Source organism: Schistocerca gregaria, chromosome 11, assembly GCF_023897955.1.
Source record: "Schistocerca gregaria isolate iqSchGreg1 chromosome 11, iqSchGreg1.2, whole genome shotgun sequence".
NCBI lineage: Eukaryota > Metazoa > Arthropoda > Insecta > Orthoptera > Acrididae > Schistocerca > Schistocerca gregaria.
The window spans coordinates 4605877-4633204 of NC_064930.1; the positions used below are offsets into that span (position 1 = coordinate 4605877).

A 27328-nucleotide genomic window follows, 5' to 3' on the forward strand; every position below is an offset into this window, starting at 1 on the left:
TTAAAGATTCTGGAGGCGCTGGGTATCGATCCCAGTACCTCTCGCACGCTAAGCCAGCGCTCTACCATCTGAGCTACGCCCACCCCCCCGATAACTAGTTGTGCTACATACAGTCATATCAACGTCACAGACCCTTGCACTCCCATTATTCCGCAGACAAACACTACTCTCTATGTATCAGTGAGGGTGTCTTTCAGGTTTCGTGCATTCTGTATCGAATCGTAGTTGGCCACAATGAAAGTGGCACGCATAACGTCGAAAATAGAGTTCGGACACCGCTCTGAGTAAGACGAACGTGTTGTCCACCTCTAGACTTCAATGACGTTAAGCCGTGATACCTAAGACAGATCTGCACTCGATGACACCACGATAACAGTCGGTCCCCACACTTACATCTTGCTCTCCTTATGACAGTATACATCATATCAGTATGTGACGCTGGTTTTGCAACTTCTTGCGTGCGTTTATGTTCGCCGCGACCAACACTTACCATGCACTGACCACAAAACATGGAGGAGCCGGGGCTTGAACCCGAGACCGTTCACACGCTAAGCGAACGATCTGCCAACTGAGCTACAGCTACACACGCGACCAAGCCTGGCTATTCTCCATTCTTTGCGACTCTGATGTGCACGGACACGATGGTTGGTTGCTTTGTAGCGGCGAAGGTACCAGAATACAAAGGCGGGGACACGTTCATATACACAAGAGTTCCAAGTTGTTTCGATGCTCTGGTATTACGAATGCAAATTCCGTCTGTTTTGAACGTCTTACATTGAAAGGGCGGTCACAAATTGGTCCATTTCAGTCCATGTCGACAATCACGCAGCACCTGAGGTAACAAGCACATCTCGAGCCCCATTGTGCTCTCCATTGTTCATGCCAACTCAGTGCCTCGCTCTTTGCTACTGTGTAAAACTCTTGTCGTCCAACTGCAAAACACTGGGACACAACAAGTTTCCGCGTCTCCATTGCACTGATCGTACTACGAAACGCTCCCCAAACTTGGCAATCACCCATGCAGATGACTTTTCCGACTTTACACGACGCTCACGCTAGTGACTGCCTTATTTATAGTTCGACGTCGCGCCAAAGCGAATGAGCACATTTCGCCTACGGCTTAGGCCGCTCTTCTAGTGTGGCTGCTCTGTGTCTGCAGGCAGCGAGGGGCTGCAAGCTTCCTGTGTTCGCACCTATATCACCTGTGCTTCCTTGTCAGAGACAGACTATCGCAAAACATACAACTCACTCCATGAATTGATTGCTACGGCATCTGTTATCAGCAGTCACAACCAGCAACACCAGTAGCAGCCGACTGCAGGCAAAGAATGGGAACGTGCAGTGGGATTTACGTGAAATCGGCGCAAGGCAGATCTTTCCGACGTAGGCTTGAGAATCTTATGGGAACATTTGTACTGTTTCTAAATTAAGTGTAGGTGTGGGAGGAGGGTGCTTCCTGCGCACGAATAAAAGCACGCTCGCCAATTGTGGATTCTAATCGTTCGCTTGTATCTGCCTACACACCTCTGCCGGTTGGGAATTATTCCACTTGCATGGCAAGGTGCGCATGTAGGTGTGTTAAAGATTCTGGAGGCGCTGGGTATCGATCCCAGTACCTCTCGCACGCTAAGCGAGCGCTCTACCATCTGAGCTACGCCCACCCCCCCGATAACTAGTTGTGCTACATACAGTCATATCAACGTCACAGACCCTTGCACTCCCATTATTCCGCAGACAAACACTACTCTCTATGTATCAGTGAGGGTGTCTTTCAGGTTTCGTGCATTCTGTATCGAATCGTAGTTGGCCACAATGAAAGTGGCACGCATAACGTCGAAAATAGAGTTCGGACACCGCTCTGAGTAAGACGAACGTGTTGTCCACCTCTAGACTTCAATGACGTTAAGCCGTGATACCTAAGACAGATCTGCACTCGATGACACCACGATAACAGCCGCTCCCCACACTTACATCTTGCTCTCCTTATGACAGTATACATCATATCAGTATGTGACGCTGGTTTTGCAACTTCTTGCGTGCGTTTATGTTCGCCGCGACCAACACTTACCATGCACTGACCACAAAACATGGAGGAGCCGGGGCTTGAACCCGAGACCGTTCACACGCTAAGCGAATGATCTGCCAACTGAGCTACAGCTACACACGCGACCAAGCCTGGCTATTCTCCATTCTTTGCGACTCTGATGTGCACGGACACGATGGTTGGTTGGTTTGTAGCGGCGAAGGTACCAGAATACAAAGGCGCGGACACGTTCATATACACAAGAGTTCCAAGTTGTTTCGATGCTCTGGTATTACGAATGCAAATTCCGTCTGTTTTGAACGTCTTACATTGAAAGGGCGGTCACAAATTGGTCCATTTCACTCCATGTCGACAATCACACAGCACCTGAGGTAACAAGCACATCTCGAGCCCCATTGTGCTCTCCATTGTTCATGCCAACTCAGTGCCTCGCTCTTTGCTACTGTGTAAAACTCTTGTCGTCCAACTGCAAAACACTGGGACACAACAAGTTTCCGAGTCTCCATTGCACTGATCGTACTACGAAACGCTCCCCAAACTTGGCAATCACCCATGCAGATGACTTTTCCGACTTTACACGACGCTCACGCTAGTGACAGCCATATTTATAGTTCGACGTCGCGCCAAAGCGAATGAGCACATTTCGCCTACGGCTTAGGCCGCTCTTCTAGTGTGGCTGCTCTGTGTCTGCAGGCAGCGAGGGGCTGCAAGCTTCCTGTGTTCGCACCTATATCACCTGTGCTTCCTTGTCAGAGACAGACTATCGCAAAACATACAACTCACTCCATGAATTGATTGCTACGGCATCTGTTATCAGCAGTCACAACCAGCAACACCAGTAGCAGCCGACTGCACGCAAAGAATGGGAACGTGCAGTGGGATTTACGTGAAATCGGCGCAATTGTGGATGCTAATCGTTCGCTTGTATCTCCCTACACACTTCTGCCGGTTGGGAACTATTCCACTTGGATGGCAAGGTGCGCATGTAGGTGTGTTAAAAATTCTGTAGGCGCTGGGTATCGATCCCAGTACCTCTCGCACACTAAGCGAGCGCTCTACCATCTGAGCTACGCCCACCCCCCGATAACTAGTAGTGCTACATACAGTCATATCAACGTCACAGACCCTTGCACTCCCATTATTCCGCAGACAAACACTACTCTCTATGTATCAGTGAGGGTGTCTTTCAGGTTTCGTGCATTCTGTATCGAATCGTAGTTGGCCACAATGAAAGTGGCACGCATAACGTCGAAAATAGAGTTCGGTCACCGCTCTGAGTAAGACGAACGTGTTGTCCACCTCTAGACTTCAATGACGTTAAGCCGTGACACCTAAGACAGATCTGCACTCGATGACACCACGATAACAGCCGCTCCCCACACTTACATCTTGCTCTCCTTATGACAGTATACATCATATCAGTATGTGACGCTGGTTTTGCAACTTCTTGCGTGCGTTTATGTTCGCCGCGACCAACACTTACCATGCACTGACCACAAAACATGGAGGAGCCGGGGCTTGAACCCGAGACCGTTCACACGCTAAGCGAACGATCTGCCAACTGAGCTACAGCTACACACGCGACCAAGCCTGGCTATTCTCCATTCTTTGCGACTCTGATGTGCACGGACACGATGGTTGGTTGGTTTGTAGCGGCGAAGGTACCAGAATACAAAGGCGCGGACACGTTCATATACACAAGAGTTCCAAGTAGTTTCGATGCTCTGGTATTACGAATGCAAATTCCGTCTGTTTTGAACGTCTTAAATTGAAAGGGCGGTCACAAATTGGTCCATTTCACTCCTTGTCCACAATCACACAGCACCTGAGGTAACAAGCACATCTCGAGCCCCATTGTGCTCTCCATTGTTCATGCCAATACAGTGCCTCGCTCTTTGCTACTGTGTAAAACTCTTGTCGTCCAACTGCAAAACACTGGGACACAGCAAGTTTCCGCGTCTCCATTGCACTGATCGTACTACGAAACGCTCCCCAAACTTGGCAATCACCCATGCAGATGACTTTTCCGACTTTACACGACGCTCACGCTAGTGAAAGCCTTATTTATAGTTCGACGTCGCGCCAAAGCGAATGAGCACATTTCGCCTACGGCTTAGGCCGCGCTTCTAGTGTGGCTGCTCTGTGTCTGCAGGCAGCGAGGGGCTGCAAGCTTCCTGTGTTCGCACCTATATCACCTGTGCTTCCTTGTCAGAGACAGACTATCGCAAAACATACAACTCACTCCATGAATTGATTGCTACGGCATCTGTTATCAGCAGTCACAACCAGCAACACCAGCAGCAGCCGACTGCAGGCAAAGAATGGGAACGTGCAGTGGGATTTACGTGAAATCGGCGCAAGGCAGATCTTTCCGACGTAGGCTTGAGAATCTTATGGGAACATTTGTACTGTTTCTAAATTAAGTGTAGGTGTGGGAGGAGGGTGCTTCCTGCGCACGAATAAAAGCACGCTCGCCAATTGTGGATGCTAATCGTTCGCTTGTATCTGCCTACACACCTCTGCCGGTTGGGAATTATTCCACTTGCATGGCAAGGTGCGCATGTAGGTGTGTTAAAGATTCTGGAGGCGCTGGGTATCGATCCCAGTACCTCTCGCACGCTAAGCGAGCGCTCTACCATCTGAGCTACGCCCACCCCCCCGATAACTAGTTGTGCTACATACAGTCATATCAACGTCACAGACCCTTGCACTCCCATTATTCCGCAGACAAACACTACTCTCTATGTATCAGTGAGGGTGTCTTTCAGGTTTCGTGCATTCTGTATCGAATCGTAGTTGGCCACAATGAAAGTGGCACGCATAACGTCGAAAATAGAGTTCGGACACCGCTCTGAGTAAGACGAACGTGTTGTCCACCTCTAGACTTCAATGACGTTAAGCCGTGATACCTAAGACAGATCTGCACTCGATGACACCACGATAACAGTCGGTCCCCACACTTACATCTTGCTCTCCTTATGACAGTATACATCATATCAGTATGTGACGCTGGTTTTGCAACTTCTTGCGTGCGTTTATGTTCGCCGCGACCAACACTTACCATGCACTGACCACAAAACATGGAGGAGCCGGGGCTTGAACCCGAGACCGTTCACACGCTAAGCGAACGATCTGCCAACTGAGCTACAGCTACACACGCGACCAAGCCTGGCTATTCTCCATTCTTTGCGACTCTGATGTGCACGGACACGATGGTTGGTTGGTTTGTAGCGGCGAAGGTACCAGAATACAAAGGCGCGGACACGTTCATATACACAAGAGTTCCAAGTTGTTTCGATGCTCTGGTATTACGAATGCAAATTCCGTCTGTTTTGAACGTCTTACATTGAAAGGGCGGTCACAAATTGGTCCATTTCACTCCATGTCGACAATCACACAGCACCTGAGGAAACAAGCACATCTCGAGCCCCATTGTGCTCTCCATTGTTCATGCCAACTCAGTGCCTCGCTCTTTGCTACTGTGTAAAACTCTTGTCGTCCAACTGCAAAACACTGGGACACAACAAGTTTCCGCGTCTCCATTGCACTGATCGTACTACGAAACGCTCCCCAAACTTGGCAATCACCCATGCAGATGACTTTTCCGACTTTACACGACGCTCACGCTAGTGACAGCCTTATTTATAGTTCGACGTCGCGCCAAAGCGAATGAGCACATTTCGCCTACGGCTTAGGCCGCTCTTCTAGTGTGGCTGCTCTGTGTCTGCAGGCAGCGAGGGGCTGCAAGTTTCCTGTGTTCGCACCTATATCACCAGTGCTTCCTTGTCAGAGACAGACTATCGCAAAACATACAACTCACTCCATGAATTGATTGCTACGGCATCTGTTATCAGCAGTCACACCAGCAACACCAGCAGCAGCCGACTGCACGCAAAGAATGGGAACGTGCAGTGGGATTTACGTGAAATCGGCGCAATTGTGGATGCTAATCGTTCGCTTGTATCTGCCTACACACCTCTGCCGGTTGGGAATTATTCCACTTGCATGGCAAGGTGCGAATGCAGGTGTGTTAAAAATTCTGTAGGCGCTGGGTATCGATCCCAGTACCTCTCGCACACTAAGCGAGCGCTCTACCATCTGAGCTACGCCCACCCCCCCGATAACTAGTAGTGCTACATACAGTCATATCAACTTCACAGACCCTTGCACTCCCATTATTCCGCAGACAAACACTACTCTCTATGTATCAGTGAGGGTGTCTTTCAGGTTTCGTGCATTGTGTATCGAATCGTAGTTGGCCACAATGAAAGTGGCACGCATAACGTCGAAAATAGAGTTCGGACACCGCTCTGAGTAAGACGAACGTGTTGTCCACCTCTAGACTTCAATGACGTTAAGCCGTGACACCTAAGACAGATCTGCACTCGATGACACCACGATAACAGCCGCTCCCCACACTTACATCTTGCTCTCCTTATGACAGTATACATCATATCAGTATGTGACGCTGGTTTTGCAACTTCTTGCGTGCGTTTATGTTCGCCGCGACCAACACTTACCATGCACTGACCACAAAACATGGAGGAGCCGGGGCTTGAACCCGAGACCGTTCACACGCTAAGCGAACGATCTGCCAACTGAGCTACAGCTACACACACGACCAAGCCTGGCTATTCTCCATTCTTTGCGACTCTGATGTGCACGGACACGATGGTTGGTTGGTTTGTAGCGGCGAAGGTACCAGAATACAAAGGCGCGGACACGTTCATATACACAAGAGTTCCAAGTAGTTTCGATGCTCTGGTATTACGAATGCAAATTCCGTCTGTTTTGAACGTCTTAAATTGAAAGGGCGGTCACAAATTGGTCCATTTCACTCCTTGCCCACAATCACACAGCACCTGAGGTAACAAGCACATCTCGAGCCCCATTGTGCTCTCCATTGTTCATGCCAACTCAGTGCCTCGCTCTTTGCTACTGTGTAAAACTCTTGTCGTCCAACTGCAAAACACTGGGACACAGCAAGTTTCCGCGTCTCCATTGCACTGATCGTACTACGAAACGCTCCCCAAACTTGGCAATCACCCATGCAGATGACTTTTCCGACTTTACACGACGCTCACGCTAGTGACAGCCTTATTTATAGTTCGACGTCGCGCCAAAGCGAATGAGCACATTTCGCCTACGGCTTAGGCCGCGCTTCTAGTGTGGCTGCTCTGTGTCTGCAGGCAGCGAGGGGCTGCAAGCTTCCTGTGTTCGCACCTATATCACCTGTGCTTCCTTGTCAGAGACAGACTATCGCAAAACATACAACTCACTCCATGAATTGATTGCTACGGCATCTGTTATCAGTAGTCACAACCAGCAACACCAGTAGCAGCCGACTGCACGCAAAGAATGGGAACGTGCAGTGGGATTTACGTGAAATCGGCGCAATTGTGGATGCTAATCGTTCGCTTGTATCTGCCTACACACCTCTGCCGGTTGGGAACTATTCCACTTGCATGGCAAGGTGCGCATGTAGGTGTGTTAAAAATTCTGTAGGCGCTGGGTATCGATCCCAGTACCTCTCGCACACTAAGCGAGCGCTCTACCATCTGAGCTACGCCCACCCCCCCGATAACTAGTAGTGCTACATACAGTCATATCAACTTCACAGACCCTTGCACTCCCATTATTCCGCAGACAAACACTACTCTCTATGTATCAGTGAGGGTGTCTTTCAGGTTTCGTGCATTCTGTATCGAATCGTAGTTGGCCACAATGAAAGTGGCACGCATAACGTCGAAAATAGAGTTCGGTCACCGCTCTGAGTAAGACGAACGTGTTGTCCACCTCTAGACTTCAATGACGTTAAGCCGTGACACCTAAGACAGATCTGCACTCGATGACACCACGATAACAGCCGCTCCCCACACTTACATCTTGCTCTCCTTATGACAGTATACATCATATCAGTATGTGACGCTGGTTTTGCAACTTCTTGCGTGCGTTTATGTTCGCCGCGACCAACACTTACCATGCACTGACCACAAAACATGGAGGAGCCGGGGCTTGAACCCGAGACCGTTCACACGCTAAGCGAACGATCTGCCAACTGAGCTACAGCTACACACACGACCAAGCCTGGTTATTCTCCATTCTTTGCGACTCTGATGTGCACGGACACGATGGTTGGTTGGTTTGTAGCGGCGAAGGTACCAGAATACAAAGGCGCGGACACGTTCATATACACAAGAGTTCCAAGTTGTTTCGATGCTCTGGTATTACGAATGCAAATTCCGTCTGTTTTGAACGTCTTACATTGAAAGGGCGGTCACAAATTGGTCCATTTCACTCCTTGTCCACAATCACACAGCACCTGAGGTAACAAGCACATCTCGAGCCCCATTGTGCTCTCCATTGTTCATGCCAATACAGTGCCTCGCTCTTTGCTACTGTGTAAAACTCTTGTCGTCCAACTGCAAAACACTGGGACACAGCAAGTTTCCGCGTCTCCATTGCACTGATCGTACTACGAAACGCTCCCCAAACTTGGCAATCACCCATGCAGATGACTTTTCCGACTTTACACGACGCTCACGCTAGTGACAGCCTTATTTATAGTTCGACGTCGCGCCAAAGCGAATGAGCACATTTCGCCTACGGCTTAGGCCGCGCTTCTAGTGTGGCTGCTCTGTGTCTGCAGGCAGCGAGGGGCTGCAAGCTTCCTGTGTTCGCACCTATATCACCTGTGCTTCCTTGTCAGAGACAGACTATCGCAAAACATACAACTCACTCCATGAATTGATTGCTACGGCATCTGTTATCAGCAGTCACAACCAGCAACACCAGTAGCAGCCGACTGCAGGCAAAGAATGGGAACGTGCAGTGGGTTTTACGTGAAATCGGCGCAAGGCAGATCTTTCCGACGTAGGCTTGAGAATCTTATGGGAACATTTGTACTGTTTCTAAATTAAGTGTAGGTGTGGGAGGAGGGTGCTTTCCTGCGCACGAATAAAAGCACGCTCGCCAATTGTGGATGCTAATCGTTCGCTTGTATCTGCCTACACACCTCTGCCGGTTGGGAATTATTCCACTTGCATGGCAAGGTGCGCATGCAGGTGTGTTAAAGATTCTGGAGGCGCTGGGTATCGATCCCAGTACCTCTCGCACGCTAAGCGAGCGCTCTACCATCTGAGCTACGCCCACCCCCCCGATAACTAGTTGTGCTACATACAGTCATATCAACGTCACAGACCCTTGCACTCCCATTATTCCGCAGACAAACACTACTCTCTATGTATCAGTGAGGGTGTCTTTCAGGTTTCGTGCATTCTGTATCGAATCGTAGTTGGCCACAATGAAAGTGGCACGCATAACGTCGAAAATAGAGTTCGGACACCGCTCTGAGTAAGACGAACGTGTTGTCCACCTCTAGACTTCAATGACGTTAAGCCGTGATACCTAAGACAGATCTGCACTCGATGACACCACGATAACAGCCGCTCCCCACACTTACATCTTGCTCTCCTTATGACAGTATACATCATATCAGTATGTGACGCTGGTTTTGCAACTTCTTGCGTGCGTTTATGTTCGCCGCGACCAACACTTACCATGCACTGACCACAAAACATGGAGGAGCCGGGGCTTGAACCCGAGACCGTTCACACGCTAAGCGAACGATCTGCCAACTGAGCTACAGCTACACACGCGACCAAGCCTGGCTATTCTCCATTCTTTGCGACTCTGATGTGCACGGACACGATGGTTGGTTGGTTTGTAGCGGCGAAGGTACCAGAATACAAAGGCGCGGACACGTTCATATACACAAGAGTTCCAAGTAGTTTCGATGCTCTGGTATTACGAATGCAAATTCCGTCTGTTTTGAACGTCTTAAATTGAAAGGGCGGTCACAAATTGGTCCATTTCACTCCTTGTCCACAATCACACAGCACCTGAGGTAACAAGCACATCTCGAGCCCCATTGTGCTCTCCATTGTTCATGCCAATACAGTGCCTCGCTCTTTGCTACTGTGTAAAACTCTTGTCGTCCAACTGCAAAACACTGGGACACAATAAGTTTCCGCGTCTCCATTGCACTGATCGTACTACGAAACGCTCCCCAAACTTGGCAATCACCCATGCAGATGACTTTTCCGACTTTACACGACGCTCACGCTAGTGAAAGCCTTATTTATAGTTCGACGTCGCGCCAAAGCGAATGAGCACATTTCGCCTACGGCTTAGGCCGCGCTTCTAGTGTGGCTGCTCTGTGTCTGCAGGCAGCGAGGGGCTGCAAGCTTCCTGTGTTCGCACCTATATCACCTGTGCTTCCTTGTCAGAGACAGACTATCGCAAAACATACAACTCACTCCATGAATTGATTGCTACGGCATCTGTTATCAGCAGTCACAACCAGCAACACCAGTAGCAGCCGACTGCACGCAAAGAATGGGAACGTGCAGTGGGATTTACGTGAAATCGGCGCAATTGTGGATGCTAATCGTTCGCTTGTATCTGCCTACACACCTCTGCCGGTTGGGAACTATTCCACTTGCATGGCAAGGTGCGCATGTAGGTGTGTTAAAAATTCTGTAGGCGCTGGGTATCGATCCCAGTACCTCTCGCACACTAAGCGAGCGCTCTACCATCTGAGCTACGCCCACCCCCCGATAACTAGTAGTGCTACATACAGTCATATCAACGTCACAGACCCTTGCACTCCCATTATTCCGCAGACAAACACTACTCTCTATGTATCAGTGAGGGTGTCTTTCAGGTTTCGTGCATTCTGTATCGAATCGTAGTTGGCCACAATGAAAGTGGCACGCATAACGTCGAAAATAGAGTTCGGTCACCGCTCTGAGTAAGACGAACGTGTTGTCCACCTCTAGACTTCAATGACGTTAAGCCGTGACACCTAAGACAGATCTGCACTCGATGACACCACGATAACAGCCGCTCCCCACACTTACATCTTGCTCTCCTTATGACAGTATACATCATATCAGTATGTGACGCTGGTTTTGCAACTTCTTGCGTGCGTTTATGTTCGCCGCGACCAACACTTACCATGCACTGACCACAAAACATGGAGGAGCCGGGGCTTGAACCCGAGACCGTTCACACGCTAAGCGAACGATCTGCCAACTGAGCTACAGCTACACACGCGACCAAGCCTGGCTATTCTCCATTCTTTGCGACTCTGATGTGCACGGACACGATGGTTGGTTGGTTTGTAGCGGCGAAGGTACCAGAATACAAAGGCGCGGACACGTTCATATACACAAGAGTTCCAAGTAGTTTCGATGCTCTGGTATTACGAATGCAAATTCCGTCTGTTTTGAACGTCTTAAATTGAAAGGGCGGTCACAAATTGGTCCATTTCACTCCTTGTCCACAATCACACAGCACCTGAGGTAACAAGCACATCTCGAGCCCCATTGTGCTCTCCATTGTTCATGCCAATACAGTGCCTCGCTCTTTGCTACTGTGTAAAACTCTTGTCGTCCAACTGCAAAACACTGGGACACAGCAAGTTTCCGCGTCTCCATTGCACTGATCGTACTACGAAACGCTCCCCAAACTTGGCAATCACCCATGCAGATGACTTTTCCGACTTTACACGACGCTCACGCTAGTGAAAGCCTTATTTATAGTTCGACGTCGCGCCAAAGCGAATGAGCACATTTCGCCTACGGCTTAGGCCGCGCTTCTAGTGTGGCTGCTCTGTGTCTGCAGGCAGCGAGGGGCTGCAAGCTTCCTGTGTTCGCACCTATATCACCTGTGCTTCCTTGTCAGAGACAGACTATCGCAAAACATACAACTCACTCCATGAATTGATTGCTACGGCATCTGTTATCAGCAGTCACAACCAGCAACACCAGCAGCAGCCGACTGCAGGCAAAGAATGGGAACGTGCAGTGGGATTTACGTGAAATCGGCGCAAGGCAGATCTTTCCGACGTAGGCTTGAGAATCTTATGGGAACATTTGTACTGTTTCTAAATTAAGTGTAGGTGTGGGAGGAGGGTGCTTCCTGCGCACGAATAAAAGCACGCTCGCCAATTGTGGATGCTAATCGTTCGCTTGTATCTGCCTACACACCTCTGCCGGTTGGGAATTATTCCACTTGCATGGCAAGGTGCGCATGTAGGTGTGTTAAAGATTCTGGAGGCGCTGGGTATCGATCCCAGTACCTCTCGCACGCTAAGCGAGCGCTCTACCATCTGAGCTACGCCCACCCCCCCGATAACTAGTTGTGCTACATACAGTCATATCAACGTCACAGACCCTTGCACTCCCATTATTCCGCAGACAAACACTACTCTCTATGTATCAGTGAGGGTGTCTTTCAGGTTTCGTGCATTCTGTATCGAATCGTAGTTGGCCACAATGAAAGTGGCACGCATAACGTCGAAAATAGAGTTCGGACACCGCTCTGAGTAAGACGAACGTGTTGTCCACCTCTAGACTTCAATGACGTTAAGCCGTGATACCTAAGACAGATCTGCACTCGATGACACCACGATAACAGTCGGTCCCCACACTTACATCTTGCTCTCCTTATGACAGTATACATCATATCAGTATGTGACGCTGGTTTTGCAACTTCTTGCGTGCGTTTATGTTCGCCGCGACCAACACTTACCATGCACTGACCACAAAACATGGAGGAGCCGGGGCTTGAACCCGAGACCGTTCACACGCTAAGCGAACGATCTGCCAACTGAGCTACAGCTACACACGCGACCAAGCCTGGCTATTCTCCATTCTTTGCGACTCTGATGTGCACGGACACGATGGTTGGTTGGTTTGTAGCGGCGAAGGTACCAGAATACAAAGGCGCGGACACGTTCATATACACAAGAGTTCCAAGTTGTTTCGATGCTCTGGTATTACGAATGCAAATTCCGTCTGTTTTGAACGTCTTACATTGAAAGGGCGGTCACAAATTGGTCCATTTCACTCCATGTCGACAATCACACAGCACCTGAGGAAACAAGCACATCTCGAGCCCCATTGTGCTCTCCATTGTTCATGCCAACTCAGTGCCTCGCTCTTTGCTACTGTGTAAAACTCTTGTCGTCCAACTGCAAAACACTGGGACACAACAAGTTTCCGCGTCTCCATTGCACTGATCGTACTACGAAACGCTCCCCAAACTTGGCAATCACCCATGCAGATGACTTTTCCGACTTTACACGACGCTCACGCTAGTGACAGCCTTATTTATAGTTCGACGTCGCGCCAAAGCGAATGAGCACATTTCGCCTACGGCTTAGGCCGCTCTTCTAGTGTGGCTGCTCTGTGTCTGCAGGCAGCGAGGGGCTGCAAGTTTCCTGTGTTCGCACCTATATCACCAGTGCTTCCTTGTCAGAGACAGACTATCGCAAAACATACAACTCACTCCATGAATTGATTGCTACGGCATCTGTTATCAGCAGTCACACCAGCAACACCAGCAGCAGCCGACTGCACGCAAAGAATGGGAACGTGCAGTGGGATTTACGTGAAATCGGCGCAATTGTGGATGCTAATCGTTCGCTTGTATCTGCCTACACACCTCTGCCGGTTGGGAATTATTCCACTTGCATGGCAAGGTGCGAATGCAGGTGTGTTAAAAATTCTGTAGGCGCTGGGTATCGATCCCAGTACCTCTCGCACACTAAGCGAGCGCTCTACCATCTGAGCTACGCCCACCCCCCCGATAACTAGTAGTGCTACATACAGTCATATCAACTTCACAGACCCTTGCACTCCCATTATTCCGCAGACAAACACTACTCTCTATGTATCAGTGAGGGTGTCTTTCAGGTTTCGTGCATTGTGTATCGAATCGTAGTTGGCCACAATGAAAGTGGCACGCATAACGTCGAAAATAGAGTTCGGACACCGCTCTGAGTAAGACGAACGTGTTGTCCACCTCTAGACTTCAATGACGTTAAGCCGTGACACCTAAGACAGATCTGCACTCGATGACACCACGATAACAGCCGCTCCCCACACTTACATCTTGCTCTCCTTATGACAGTATACATCATATCAGTATGTGACGCTGGTTTTGCAACTTCTTGCGTGCGTTTATGTTCGCCGCGACCAACACTTACCATGCACTGACCACAAAACATGGAGGAGCCGGGGCTTGAACCCGAGACCGTTCACACGCTAAGCGAACGATCTGCCAACTGAGCTACAGCTACACACACGACCAAGCCTGGCTATTCTCCATTCTTTGCGACTCTGATGTGCACGGACACGATGGTTGGTTGGTTTGTAGCGGCGAAGGTACCAGAATACAAAGGCGCGGACACGTTCATATACACAAGAGTTCCAAGTAGTTTCGATGCTCTGGTATTACGAATGCAAATTCCGTCTGTTTTGAACGTCTTAAATTGAAAGGGCGGTCACAAATTGGTCCATTTCACTCCTTGCCCACAATCACACAGCACCTGAGGTAACAAGCACATCTCGAGCCCCATTGTGCTCTCCATTGTTCATGCCAACTCAGTGCCTCGCTCTTTGCTACTGTGTAAAACTCTTGTCGTCCAACTGCAAAACACTGGGACACAGCAAGTTTCCGCGTCTCCATTGCACTGATCGTACTACGAAACGCTCCCCAAACTTGGCAATCACCCATGCAGATGACTTTTCCGACTTTACACGACGCTCACGCTAGTGACAGCCTTATTTATAGTTCGACGTCGCGCCAAAGCGAATGAGCACATTTCGCCTACGGCTTAGGCCGCGCTTCTAGTGTGGCTGCTCTGTGTCTGCAGGCAGCGAGGGGCTGCAAGCTTCCTGTGTTCGCACCTATATCACCTGTGCTTCCTTGTCAGAGACAGACTATCGCAAAACATACAACTCACTCCATGAATTGATTGCTACGGCATCTGTTATCAGTAGTCACAACCAGCAACACCAGTAGCAGCCGACTGCACGCAAAGAATGGGAACGTGCAGTGGGATTTACGTGAAATCGGCGCAATTGTGGATGCTAATCGTTCGCTTGTATCTGCCTACACACCTCTGCCGGTTGGGAACTATTCCACTTGCATGGCAAGGTGCGCATGTAGGTGTGTTAAAAATTCTGTAGGCGCTGGGTATCGATCCCAGTACCTCTCGCACACTAAGCGAGCGCTCTACCATCTGAGCTACGCCCACCCCCCCGATAACTAGTAGTGCTACATACAGTCATATCAACGTCACAGACCCTTGCACTCCCATTATTCCGCAGACAAACACTACTCTCTATGTATCAGTGAGGGTGTCTTTCAGGTTTCGTGCATTCTGTATCGAATCGTAGTTGGCCACAATGAAAGTGGCACGCATAACGTCGAAAATAGAGTTCGGTCACCGCTCTGAGTAAGACGAACGTGTTGTCCACCTCTAGACTTCAATGACGTTAAGCCGTGACACCTAAGACAGATCTGCACTCGATGACACCACGATAACAGCCGCTCCCCACACTTACATCTTGCTCTCCTTATGACAGTATACATCATATCAGTATGTGACGCTGGTTTTGCAACTTCTTGCGTGCGTTTATGTTCGCCGCGACCAACACTTACCATGCACTGACCACAAAACATGGAGGAGCCGGGGCTTGAACCCGAGACCGTTCACACGCTAAGCGAACGATCTGCCAACTGAGCTACAGCTACACACACGACCAAGCCTGGTTATTCTCCATTCTTTGCGACTCTGATGTGCACGGACACGATGGTTGGTTGGTTTGTAGCGGCGAAGGTACCAGAATACAAAGGCGCGGACACGTTCATATACACAAGAGTTCCAAGTTGTTTCGATGCTCTGGTATTACGAATGCAAATTCCGTCTGTTTTGAACGTCTTACATTGAAAGGGCGGTCACAAATTGGTCCATTTCACTCCTTGTCGACAATCACACAGCACCTGAGGTAACAAGCACATCTCGAGCCCCATTGTGCTCTCCATTGTTCATGCCAATACAGTGCCTCGCTCTTTGCTACTGTGTAAAACTCTTGTCGTCCAACTGCAAAACACTGGGACACAGCAAGTTTCCGCGTCTCCATTGCACTGATCGTACTACGAAACGCTCCCCAAACTTGGCAATCACCCATGCAGATGACTTTTCCGACTTTACACGACGCTCACGCTAGTGACAGCCTTATTTATAGTTCGACGTCGCGCCAAAGCGAATGAGCACATTTCGCCTACGGCTTAGGCCGCGCTTCTAGTGTGGCTGCTCTGTGTCTGCAGGCAGCGAGGGGCTGCAAGCTTCCTGTGTTCGCACCTATATCACCTGTGCTTCCTTGTCAGAGACAGACTATCGCAAAACATACAACTCACTCCATGAATTGATTGCTACGGCATCTGTTATCAGCAGTCACAACCAGCAACACCAGTAGCAGCCGACTGCAGGCAAAGAATGGGAACGTGCAGTGGGTTTTACGTGAAATCGGCGCAAGGCAGATCTTTCCGACGTAGGCTTGAGAATCTTATGGGAACATTTGTACTGTTTCTAAATTAAGTGTAGGTGTGGGAGGAGGGTGCTTCCTGCGCACGAATAAAAGCACGCTCGCCAATTGTGGATGCTAATCGTTCGCTTGTATCTGCCTACACACCTCTGCCGGTTGGGAATTATTCCACTTGCATGGCAAGGTGCGCATGCAGGTGTGTTAAAGATTCTGGAGGCGCTGGGTATCGATCCCAGTACCTCTCGCACGCTAAGCGAGCGCTCTACCATCTGAGCTACGCCCACCCCCCCGATAACTAGTTGTGCTACATACAGTCATATCAACGTCACAGACCCTTGCACTCCCATTATTCCGCAGACAAACACTACTCTCTATGTATCAGTGAGGGTGTCTTTCAGGTTTCGTGCATTCTGTATCGAATCGTAGTTGGCCACAATGAAAGTGGCACGCATAACGTCGAAAATAGAGTTCGGACACCGCTCTGAGTAAGACGAACGTGTTGTCCACCTCTAGACTTCAATGACGTTAAGCCGTGATACCTAAGACAGATCTGCACTCGATGACACCACGATAACAGCCGCTCCCCACACTTACATCTTGCTCTCCTTATGACAGTATACATCATATCAGTATGTGACGCTGGTTTTGCAACTTCTTGCGTGCGTTTATGTTCGCCGCGACCAACACTTACCATGCACTGACCACAAAACATGGAGGAGCCGGGGCTTGAACCCGAGACCGTTCACACGCTAAGCGAACGATCTGCCAACTGAGCTACAGCTACACACGCGACCAAGCCTGGCTATTCTCCATTCTTTGCGACTCTGATGTGCACGGACACGATGGTTGGTTGGTTTGTAGCGGCGAAGGTACCAGAATACAAAGGCGCGGACACGTTCATATACACAAGAGTTCCAAGTAGTTTCGATGCTCTGGTATTACGAATGCAAATTCCGTCTGTTTTGAACGTCTTAAATTGAAAGGGCGGTCACAAATTGGTCCATTTCACTCCTTGTCCACAATCACACAGCACCTGAGGTAACAAGCACATCTCGAGCCCCATTGTGCTCTCCATTGTTCATGCCAATACAGTGCCTCGCTCTTTGCTACTGTGTAAAACTCTTGTCGTCCAACTGCAAAACACTGGGACACAATAAGTTTCCGCGTCTCCATTGCACTGATCGTACTACGAAACGCTCCCCAAACTTGGCAATCACCCATGCAGATGACTTTTCCGACTTTACACGACGCTCACGCTAGTGAAAGCCTTATTTATAGTTCGACGTCGCGCCAAAGCGAATGAGCACATTTCGCCTACGGCTTAGGCCGCGCTTCTAGTGTGGCTGCTCTGTGTCTGCAGGCAGCGAGGGGCTGCAAGCTTCCTGTGTTCGCACCTATATCACCTGTGCTTCCTTGTCAGAGACAGACTATCGCAAAACATACAACTCACTCCATGAATTGATTGCTACGGCATCTGTTATCAGCAGTCACAACCAGCAACACCAGTAGCAGCCGACTGCAGACAAAGAATGGGAACGTGCAGTGGGATTTACGTGAAATCGGCGCAAGGCAGATCTTTCCGACGTAGGCTTGAGAATCTTATGGGAACATTTGTACTGTTTCTAAATTAAGTGTAGGTGTGGGAGGAGGGTGCTTCCTGCGCACGAATAAAAGCACGCTCGCCAATTGTGGATGCTAATCGTTCGCTTGTATCTGCCTACACACCTCTGCCGGTTGGGAATTATTCCACTTGCATGGCAAGGTGCGCATGTAGGTGTGTTAAAGATTCTGGAGGCGCTGGGTATCGATCCCAGTACCTCTCGCACGCTAAGCGAGCGCTCTACCACCTGAGCTACGCCCACCCCCCCGATAACTAGTTGTGCTACATACAGTCATATCAACGTCACAGACCCTTGCACTCCCATTATTCCGCAGACAAACACTACTCTCTATGTATCAGTGAGGGTGTCTTTCAGGTTTTCGTGCATTCTGTATCGAATCGTAGTTGGCCACAATGAAAGTGGCACGCATAACGTCGAAAATAGAGTTCGGACACCGCTCTGAGTAAGACGAACGTGTTGTCCACCTCTAGACTTCAATGACGTTAAGCCGTGATACCTAAGACAGATCTGCACTCGATGACACCACGATAACAGTCGGTCCCCACACTTACATCTTGCTCTCCTTATGACAGTATACATCATATCAGTATGTGACGCTGGTTTTGCAACTTCTTGCGTGCGTTTATGTTCGCCGCGACCAACACTTACCATGCACTGACCACAAAACATGGAGGAGCCGGGGCTTGAACCCGAGACCGTTCACACGCTAAGCGAACGATCTGCCAACTGAGCTACAGCTACACACGCGACCAAGCCTGGCTATTCTCCATTCTTTGCGACTCTGATGTGCACGGATACGATGGTTGGTTGGTTTGTAGCGGCGAAGGTACCAGAATACAAAGGCGCGGACACGTTCATATACACAAGAGTTCCAAGTAGTTTCGATGCTCTGGTATTACGAATGCAAATTCCGTCTGTTTTGAACGTCTTAAATTGAAAGGGCGGTCACAAATTGGTCCATTTCACTCCTTGTCCACAATCACACAGCACCTGAGGTAACAAGCACATCTCGAGCCCCATTGTGCTCTCCATTGTTCATGCCAATACAGTGCCTCGCTCTTTGCTACTGTGTAAAACTCTTGTCGTCCAACTGCAAAACACTGGGACACAGCAAGTTTCCGCGTCTCCATTGCACTGATCGTACTACGAAACGCTCCCCAAACTTGGCAATCACCCATGCAGATGACTTTTCCGACTTTACACGACGCTCACGCTAGTGACAGCCTTATTTATAGTTCGACGTCGCGCCAAAGCGAATGAGCACATTTCGCCTACGGCTTAGGCCGCTCTTCTAGTGTGGCTGCTCTGTGTCTGCAGGCAGCGAGGGGCTGCAAGTTTCCTGTGTTCGCACCTATATCACCTGTGCTTCCTTGTCAGAGACAGACTATCGCAAAACATACAACTCACTCCATGAATTGATTGCTACGGCATCTGTTATCAGCAGTCACAACCAGCAACACCAGTAGCAGCCGACTGCACGCAAAGAATGGGAACGTGCAGTGGGATTTACGTGAAATCGGCGCAATTGTGGATGCTAATCGTTCGCTTGTATCTGCCTACACATCTCTGCCGGTTGGGAATTATTCCACTTGCATGGCAAGGTGCGCATGTAGGGGTGTTAAAAATTCTGGAGGCGCTGGGTATCGATCCCAGTACCTCTCACACACTAAGCGAGCGCTCTACCATCTGAGCTACGCCCACCACCCCGATAACTAGCAGTGCTACATACAGTCATATCAACGTCACAGACCCTTGCACTCCCATTATTCCGCAGACAAACACTACTCTCTATGTATCAGTGAGGGTGTCTTTCAGGTTTCGTGCATTCTGTATCGAATCGTAGTTGGCCACAATGAAAGTGGCACGCATAACGTCGAAAATAGAGTTCGGACACCGCTCTGAGTAAGACGAACGTGTTGTCCACCTCTAGACTTCAATGACGTTAAGCCGTGACACCTAAGACAGATCTGCACTCGATGACACCACGATAACAGCCGCTCCCCACACTTACATCTTGCTCTCCTTATGACAGTATACATCATATCAGTATGTGACGCTGGTTTTGCAACTTCTTGCGTGCGTTTATGTTCGCCGCGACCAACACTTACCATGCACTGACCACAAAACATGGAGGAGCCGGGGCTTGAACCCGAGACCGTTCACACGCTAAGCGAACGATCTGCCAACTGAGCTACAGCTACACACGCGACCAAGCCTGGCTATTCTCCATTCTTTGCGACTCTGATGTGCACGGACACGATGGTTGGTTGGTTTGTAGCGGCGAAGGTACCAGAATACAAAGGCGCGGACACGTTCATATACACAAGAGTTCCAAGTAGTTTCGATGCTCTGGTATTACGAATGCAAATTCCGTCTGTTTTGAACGTCTTACATTGAAAGGGCGGTCACAAATTGGTCCATTTCACTCCTTGTCCACAATCACACAGCACCTGAGGTAACAAGCACATCTCGAGCCCTATTGTGCTCTCCATTGTTCGTGCCAATACAGTGCCTCGCTCTTTGCTACTGTGTAAAACTCTTGTCGTCCAACTGCAAAACACTGGGACACAACAAGTTTCCGCGTCTCCATTGCACTGATCGTACTACGAAACGCTCCCCAAACTTGGCAATCACCCATGCAGATGACTTTTCCGACTTTACACGACATTCACGCTAGTGACAGCCTTATTTATAGTTCGACGTCGCGCCAAAGCGAATGAGCACATTTCGCCTACGGCTTAGGCCGCTCTTCTAGTGTGGCTGCTCTGTGTCTGCGGCAGCGAGGGGCTGCAAGCTTCCTGTGTTCGCACCTATATCACCTGTGCTTCCTTGTCAGAGACAGACTATCGCAAAACATACAACTCACTCCATGAATTGATTGCTACGGCATCTGTTATCAGCAGTCACAACCAGCAACACCAGTAGCAGCCGACTGCAGGCAAAGAATGGGAACGTGCAGTGGGATTTACGTGAAATCGGCGCAATTGTGGATGCTAATCGTTCGCTTGTATCTGCCTACACACCTCTGCCGGTTGGGAATTATTCCACTTGCATGGCAAGGTGCGCATGTAGGTGTGTTAAAGATTCTGGAGGCGCTTTGTATCGATCCCAGTACCTCTCGCACGCTAAGCGAGCGCTCTACCATCTGAGGTACGCCCACCCCCCCGATAACTAGTTGTGCTACATACAGTCATTTCAACGTCACAGACCCTTGCACTCCCATTATTCCGCAGACAAACACTACTCTCTATGTATCAGTGAGGGTGTCTTTCAGGTTTCGTGCATTCTGTATCGAATCGTAGTTGGCCACAATGAAAGTGGCACGCATAACGTCGAAAATAGAGTTCGGACACCGCTCTGAGTAAGACGAACGTGTTGTCCACCTCTAGACTTCAATGACGTTAAGCCGTAATACCTAAGACAGATCTGCACTCGATGACACCACGATAACAGCCGGTCCCCACACTTACATCTTGCTCTCCTTATGACAGTATACATCATATCAGTATGTGACGCTGGTTTTGCAACTTCTTGCGTGCGTTTATGTTCGCCGCGACCAACACTTACCATGCACTGACCACAAAACATGGAGGAGCCGGGGCTTGAACCCGAGACCTTTCACACGCTAAGCGAACGATCTGCCAACTGAGCTACAGCTACACACGCGACCAAGCCTGGCTATTCTCCATTCTTTGGGACTCTGATGTGCACGGACACGATGGTTGGTTGGTTTGTAGCGGCGAAGGTACCAGATTACAAAGGCGCGGACACGTTCATATACACAAGAGTTCCAAGTTGTTTCGATGCTCTGGTATTACGAATGCAAATTCCGTCTGTTTTGAACGTCTTAAATTGAAAGGGCGGTCACAAATTGGTCCATTTCACTCCATGTCGACAATCACACAGCACCTGAGGTAACAAGCACATCTCGAGCCCCATTGTGCTCTCCATTGTTCATGCCAACACAGTGCCTCGCTCTTTGCTACTGTGTAAAACTCTTGTCGTCCAACTGCAAAACACTGGGACACAACAAGTTTCCGCGTCTCCATTGCACTGATCGTACTACGAAACGCTCCCCAAACTTGGCAATCACCCATGCAGATGACTTTTCCGACTTTACAAGACGCTCACGCTAGTGACAGCCTTATTTATAGTTCGACGTCGCGCCAAAGCGAATGAGCACATATCGCCTACGGCTTAGGCCGCGCTTCTAGTGTGGCTGCTCTGTGTCTGCAGGCAGCGAGGGGCTGCAAGCTTCCTGTGTTCGCACCTATATCACCTGTGCTTCCTTGTCAGAGACAGACTATCGCAAAACATACAACTCACTCCATGAATTGATTGCTACGGCATCTGTTATCAGCAGTCACAACCAGCAACACCAGTAGCAGCCGACTGCAGGCAAAGAATGGGAACGTGCAGTGGGATTTACGTGAAATCGGCGCAAGGCAGATCTTTCCGACGTAGGCTTGAGAATCTTATGGGAACATTTGTACTGTTTCTAAATTAAGTGTAGGTGTGGGAGGAGGGTGCTTCCTGCGCACGAATAAAAGCACGCTCGCCAATTGTGGATGCTAATCGTTCGCTTGTATCTGCCTACACACCTCTGCCGGTTGGGAATTATTCCACTTGCATGGCAAGGTGCGCATGTAGGTCTGTTAAAGATTCTGGAGGCGCTGGGTATCGATCCCAGTACCTCTCGCACGCTAAGCGAGCGCTCTACCATCTGAGCTACGCCCACCCCCCCGATAACTAGTTGTGCTACATACAGTCATATCAACGTCACAGACCCTTGCACCCCCATTATTCCGCAGACAAACACTACTCTCTATGTATCAGTGAGGGTGTCTTTCAGGTTTCGTGCATTCTGTATCGAATCGTAGTTGGCCACAATGAAAGTGGCACGCATAACGTCGAAAATAGAGTTCGGACACCGCTCTGAGTAAGACGAACGTGTTGTCCACCTCTAGACTTCAATGACGTTAAGCCGTGATACCTAAGACAGATCTGCACTCGATGACACCACGATAACAGCCGGTCCCCACACTTACATCTTTCTCTCCTTATGACAGTATACATCATATCAGTCTGTGACGCTGGTTTTGCAACTTCTTGCGTGCGTTTATGTTCGCCGCGACCAACACTTACCATGCACTGACCACAAAACATGGAGGAGCCGGGGCTTGAACCCGAGACCGTTCAAACGCTAAGCGAACGATCTGCCAACTGAGCTACAGCTGCACACACGACCAAGCCTGGCTATTCTCCATTCTTTGCGACTCTGATGTGCACGGACACGATGGTTGGTTGGTTTGTAGCGGCGAAGGTACCAGAATACAAAGGCGCGGACACGTTCATATACACAAGAGTTCCAAGTTGTTTCGATGCTCTGGTATTACGAATGCAAATTCCGTCTGTTTTGAACGTCTTAAATTGAAAGGGCGGTCACAAATTGGTCCATTTCACTCCATGTCGACAATCACACAGCACCTGAGGTAACAAGCACATCTCGAGCCCCATTGTGCTCTCCATTGTTCATGCCAACTCAGTGCCTCGCTCTTTGCTACTGTGTAAAACTCTTGTCGTCCAACTGCAAAACACTGGGACACAACAAGTTTCCGCGTCCCCATTGCACTGATCGTACTACGAAACGCTCCCCAAACTTGGCAATCACCCATGCAGATGACTTTTCCGACTTTACACGACGCTCACGCTAGTGACAGCCTTATTTATAGTTCGACGTCGCGCCAAAGCGAATGAGCACATTTCGCCTACGGCTTAGGCCGCTCTTCTAGTGTGGCTGCTCTGTGTCTGCAGGCAGCGAGGGGCTGCAAGCTTCCTGTGTTCGCACCTATATCACCTGTGCTTCCTTGTCAGAGACAGACTATCGCAAAACATACAACTCACTCCATGAATTGATTGCTTCGGCATCTGTTATCAGCAGTCACAACCAGCAACACCAGTAGCAGCCGACTGCACGCAAAGAATGGGAACGTGCAGTGGGATTTACGTGAAATCGGCGCAATTGTGGATGCTAATCGTTCGCTTGTATCTGCCTACACACCTCTGCCGGTTGGGAATTATTCCACTTGCATGGCAAAGTGCGCATGTAGGTGTGTTAAAAATTCTGGAGGCGCTGGGTATCGATCCCAGTACCTCTCCCACACTAAGCGAGCGCTCTACCATCTGAGCTACGCCCACCCCCCCGATAAATAGTAGTGCTACATACAGTCATATCAACGTCACAGACCCTTGCACTCCCATTATTCCGCAGACAAACACTACTCTCTATGTATCAGTGAGGGTGTCTTTCAGGTTTCGTGCATTCTGTATCGAATCGTAGTTGGCCACAATGAAAGTGGCACGCATAACGTCGAAAATAGAGTTCGGACACCGCTCTGAGTAAGACGAACGTGTTGTCCACCTCTAGACTTCAATGACGTTAAGCCGTGATACCTAAGACAGATCTGCACTCGATGACACCACGATAACAGCCGCTCCCCACACTTACATCTTGCTCTCCTTATGACAGTATACATCATATCAGTATGTGACGCTGGTTTTGCAACAGCTTGCGTGCGTTTATGTTCGCCGCGACCAACACTTACCATGCACTGACCACAAAACATGGAGGAGCCGGGGCTTGAACCCGAGACCGTTCACACGCTAAGCGAACGATCTGCCAACTGAGCTACAGCTACACACGCGACCAAACCTGGCTATTCTCCATTCTTTGCGACTCTGATGTGCACGGACACGATGGTTGGTTGGTTTGTAGCGGCGAAGGTACCAGAATACAAAGGCGCGGACACGTTCATATACACAAGATTTCCAAGTTGTTTCGATGCTCTGGTATTACGAATGCAAATTCCGTCTGTTTTGAACGTCTTAAATTGAAAGGGCGGTCACAAATTGGTCCATTTCACTCCTTGTCCACAATCACACCGCACCTGAGGTAACAAGCACATCTCGAGCCCCATTGTGCTCACCATTGTTCATGCCAACTCAGTGCCTCGCTCTTTGCTACTGTGTAAAACTCTTGTCGCCCAACTGCAAAACACTGGGACACAACAAGTTTCCGCGTCTCCATTGCACTGATCTTACTACGAAACGCTCCCCAAACTTGGCAATCACCCATGCAGATGACTTTTCCGACTTTACACGACGCTCACGCTAGTGACAGCCTTATTTATAGTTCGACGTCGCGCCAAAGCGAATGAGCACATTTCGCCTACGGCTTAGGCCGCGCTTCTAGTGTGGCTGCTCTGTGTCTGCAGGCAGCGAGGGGCTGCAAGCGTCCTGTGTTCGCACCTATATCACCTGTGCTTCCTTGTCAGAGACAGACTATCGCAAAACATACAACTCACTCCATGAATTGATTGCTACGGCATCTGTTATCAGCAGTCACAACCAGCAGCACCAGTAGCAGCCGACTGCACGCAAAGAATGGGAACGTGCAGTGGGATTTACGTGAACTCGGCGCAAGGCAGATCTTTCCGACGTAGGCTTGAGAATCTTATGGGAACATTTGTACTGTTTCTAAATTAAGTGTAGGTGTGGGAGGAGGGTGCTTCCTGCGCACGAATAAAAGCACGCTCGCCAATTGTGGATGCTAATCGTTCGCTTGTATCTGCCTACACACCTCTGCCGGTTGGGAATTATTCCACTTGCATGGCAAGGTGCGCATGTAGGTGTGTTAAAGATTCTGGAGGCGCTGGGTATCGATCCCAGTACCTCTCGCACGCTAAGCGAGCGCTCTACCATCTGAGCTACGCCCACCCCCCCGATAACTAGTTGTGCTACATACAGTCATATCAACGTCACAGACCCTTGCACTCCCATTATTCCGCAGACAAACACTACTCTCTATGTATCAGGGGGGGGGGGGGGGGTCTTTCAGGTTTCGTGCATTCTGTATCGAATCGTAGTTGGCCACAAGGAAAGTGGCCCGCATAACTTCGGAAATAGAGTTCGGACACCGCTCTGAGTAAGACGAACGTGCTGTCCACTCTCTAGCCTTCAATGACGTTAAGCCGTGATACCTAAGACAGATCTGCACTCGATGACATCACGATAACATCCGGTCCCCACACTTACATCTTGCTCTCCTTATGACAGTATACATCATATCAATCTGTGACGCTGGTTTTGCAACTTCTTGCGTGCCTTTATGTTCGCCGCGACCAACACTTACCAAGCAATGACCACAAAACATGGAGGAGCCGGGGCTTGAACCCAAGACCTTTCACACGCTAAGCGAACGATCCGCCAACTGAGCTACGGCGTCTTAAATTGAAAGAGCAGTCACAAATTTGTCCATTTCACTCCTTGTCGACAATCACACAGCACCTGAAGTAAGAAGCACATCTCGAGCCCCATTGTGTTATCCATTGTTCATGCCAACTCAGTGCCTCGCTCTTTGCTACTGTGTACAACTCTTGTCGTCTAACTGCAAAACACTGGGACACAACAAGTTTCCGCGTCTCCATTGCACTGATCATACTACGAAACGCTCCGCAAACTTGGCAATCACCCATGCAACCGACTTTTCCGACTTTACACGACGCTCACGCTAGTGACAGCCTTATTTATAGTTCGACGTCGCGCCAAAGCGAATGAGCACATTTCGCCTACGCCTTAGGCCGCGCTTCTAGTGTGGCTGCTCTGTGTCTGCAGGCAGCGAGGGGCTGCAAGCGTCCTGTGTTCGCACCTATATCACCTGTGCTTCCTTGTCAGAGACAGACTATCGCAAAACATACAACTCACTCCATGAATTGATTGCTACGGCATCTGTTATCAGCAGTCACAACCAGCAACACCAGTAGCAGCCGGCTGCACGCAAGGAATGGGAACATGCAGTGGGATTTACGTGAAACTGGCGCAAGGCAGATCTTTCCGACGTAGGCCTGAGTATCTTATGGGAACATTTGTACTGTTTCTAAATTAAGTGTAGGTGTGGGAGGAGGGTGCTTCCTGCGCACGAATAAAAGCACGCTCGCCAATTGTGGATGCTAATCGTTCGCTTGTATCTGCCTACACACCTCTGCCTCTGCCGGTTCATCTTCGGCGTAACTCGTGAGGGTTGCGCCCTTCGATATTATTGTCGTTAATATCGAAGTGCTAGGAGTTTCAGTGATCGCTGCAGCTGCCGTCGTCCCGAGCCTTTGCCGCCGGTTCCCACCGCCGCCGCCGCCGCCGCCGCCGCCGCTCCCTGCCCGTCTTTCGTTCTGTCGTCTCTGCTTACGTCTTACCCTTCCTCTCCG

General features: G+C 49.6%; 14 non-coding genes across 14 annotated transcripts; all 14 read right to left on the reverse strand.

Annotated features, from left to right (window-relative positions):
- Positions 1 to 1588: 1588 nt before the first annotated feature.
- Positions 1589 to 1662, reverse strand: Trnaa-agc (transfer RNA alanine (anticodon AGC)). Its single transcript has one exon. It is a non-coding gene; the product is annotated as a tRNA-Ala (tRNA).
- A 1386-nt stretch (positions 1663 to 3048) lies between these two features.
- Positions 3049 to 3121, reverse strand: Trnat-agu (transfer RNA threonine (anticodon AGU)). Its single transcript has one exon. It is a non-coding gene; the product is annotated as a tRNA-Thr (tRNA).
- A 1504-nt stretch (positions 3122 to 4625) lies between these two features.
- Trnaa-agc (transfer RNA alanine (anticodon AGC)) lies at positions 4626 to 4699 on the reverse strand. Its single transcript has one exon. It is a non-coding gene; the product is annotated as a tRNA-Ala (tRNA).
- Positions 4700 to 6084: 1385 nt separating this feature from the next.
- Trnat-agu (transfer RNA threonine (anticodon AGU)) lies at positions 6085 to 6157 on the reverse strand. Its single transcript has one exon. It is a non-coding gene; the product is annotated as a tRNA-Thr (tRNA).
- A 1387-nt stretch (positions 6158 to 7544) lies between these two features.
- On the reverse strand, positions 7545 to 7617 carry Trnat-agu (transfer RNA threonine (anticodon AGU)). Its single transcript has one exon. It is a non-coding gene; the product is annotated as a tRNA-Thr (tRNA).
- Positions 7618 to 9123: 1506 nt separating this feature from the next.
- On the reverse strand, positions 9124 to 9197 carry Trnaa-agc (transfer RNA alanine (anticodon AGC)). The gene has a single exon. It is a non-coding gene; the product is annotated as a tRNA-Ala (tRNA).
- A 1386-nt stretch (positions 9198 to 10583) lies between these two features.
- On the reverse strand, positions 10584 to 10656 carry Trnat-agu (transfer RNA threonine (anticodon AGU)). Its single transcript has one exon. It is a non-coding gene; the product is annotated as a tRNA-Thr (tRNA).
- A 1504-nt stretch (positions 10657 to 12160) lies between these two features.
- Trnaa-agc (transfer RNA alanine (anticodon AGC)) lies at positions 12161 to 12234 on the reverse strand. The gene has a single exon. It is a non-coding gene; the product is annotated as a tRNA-Ala (tRNA).
- Positions 12235 to 13619: 1385 nt separating this feature from the next.
- On the reverse strand, positions 13620 to 13692 carry Trnat-agu (transfer RNA threonine (anticodon AGU)). Its single transcript has one exon. It is a non-coding gene; the product is annotated as a tRNA-Thr (tRNA).
- A 1387-nt stretch (positions 13693 to 15079) lies between these two features.
- Positions 15080 to 15152, reverse strand: Trnat-agu (transfer RNA threonine (anticodon AGU)). The gene has a single exon. It is a non-coding gene; the product is annotated as a tRNA-Thr (tRNA).
- Positions 15153 to 16657: 1505 nt separating this feature from the next.
- Trnaa-agc (transfer RNA alanine (anticodon AGC)) lies at positions 16658 to 16731 on the reverse strand. The gene has a single exon. It is a non-coding gene; the product is annotated as a tRNA-Ala (tRNA).
- A 1504-nt stretch (positions 16732 to 18235) lies between these two features.
- Positions 18236 to 18309, reverse strand: Trnaa-agc (transfer RNA alanine (anticodon AGC)). The gene has a single exon. It is a non-coding gene; the product is annotated as a tRNA-Ala (tRNA).
- Positions 18310 to 22733: 4424 nt separating this feature from the next.
- Trnaa-agc (transfer RNA alanine (anticodon AGC)) lies at positions 22734 to 22807 on the reverse strand. Its single transcript has one exon. It is a non-coding gene; the product is annotated as a tRNA-Ala (tRNA).
- Positions 22808 to 25771: 2964 nt separating this feature from the next.
- Trnaa-agc (transfer RNA alanine (anticodon AGC)) lies at positions 25772 to 25845 on the reverse strand. The gene has a single exon. It is a non-coding gene; the product is annotated as a tRNA-Ala (tRNA).
- Positions 25846 to 27328: the final 1483 nt, after the last annotated feature.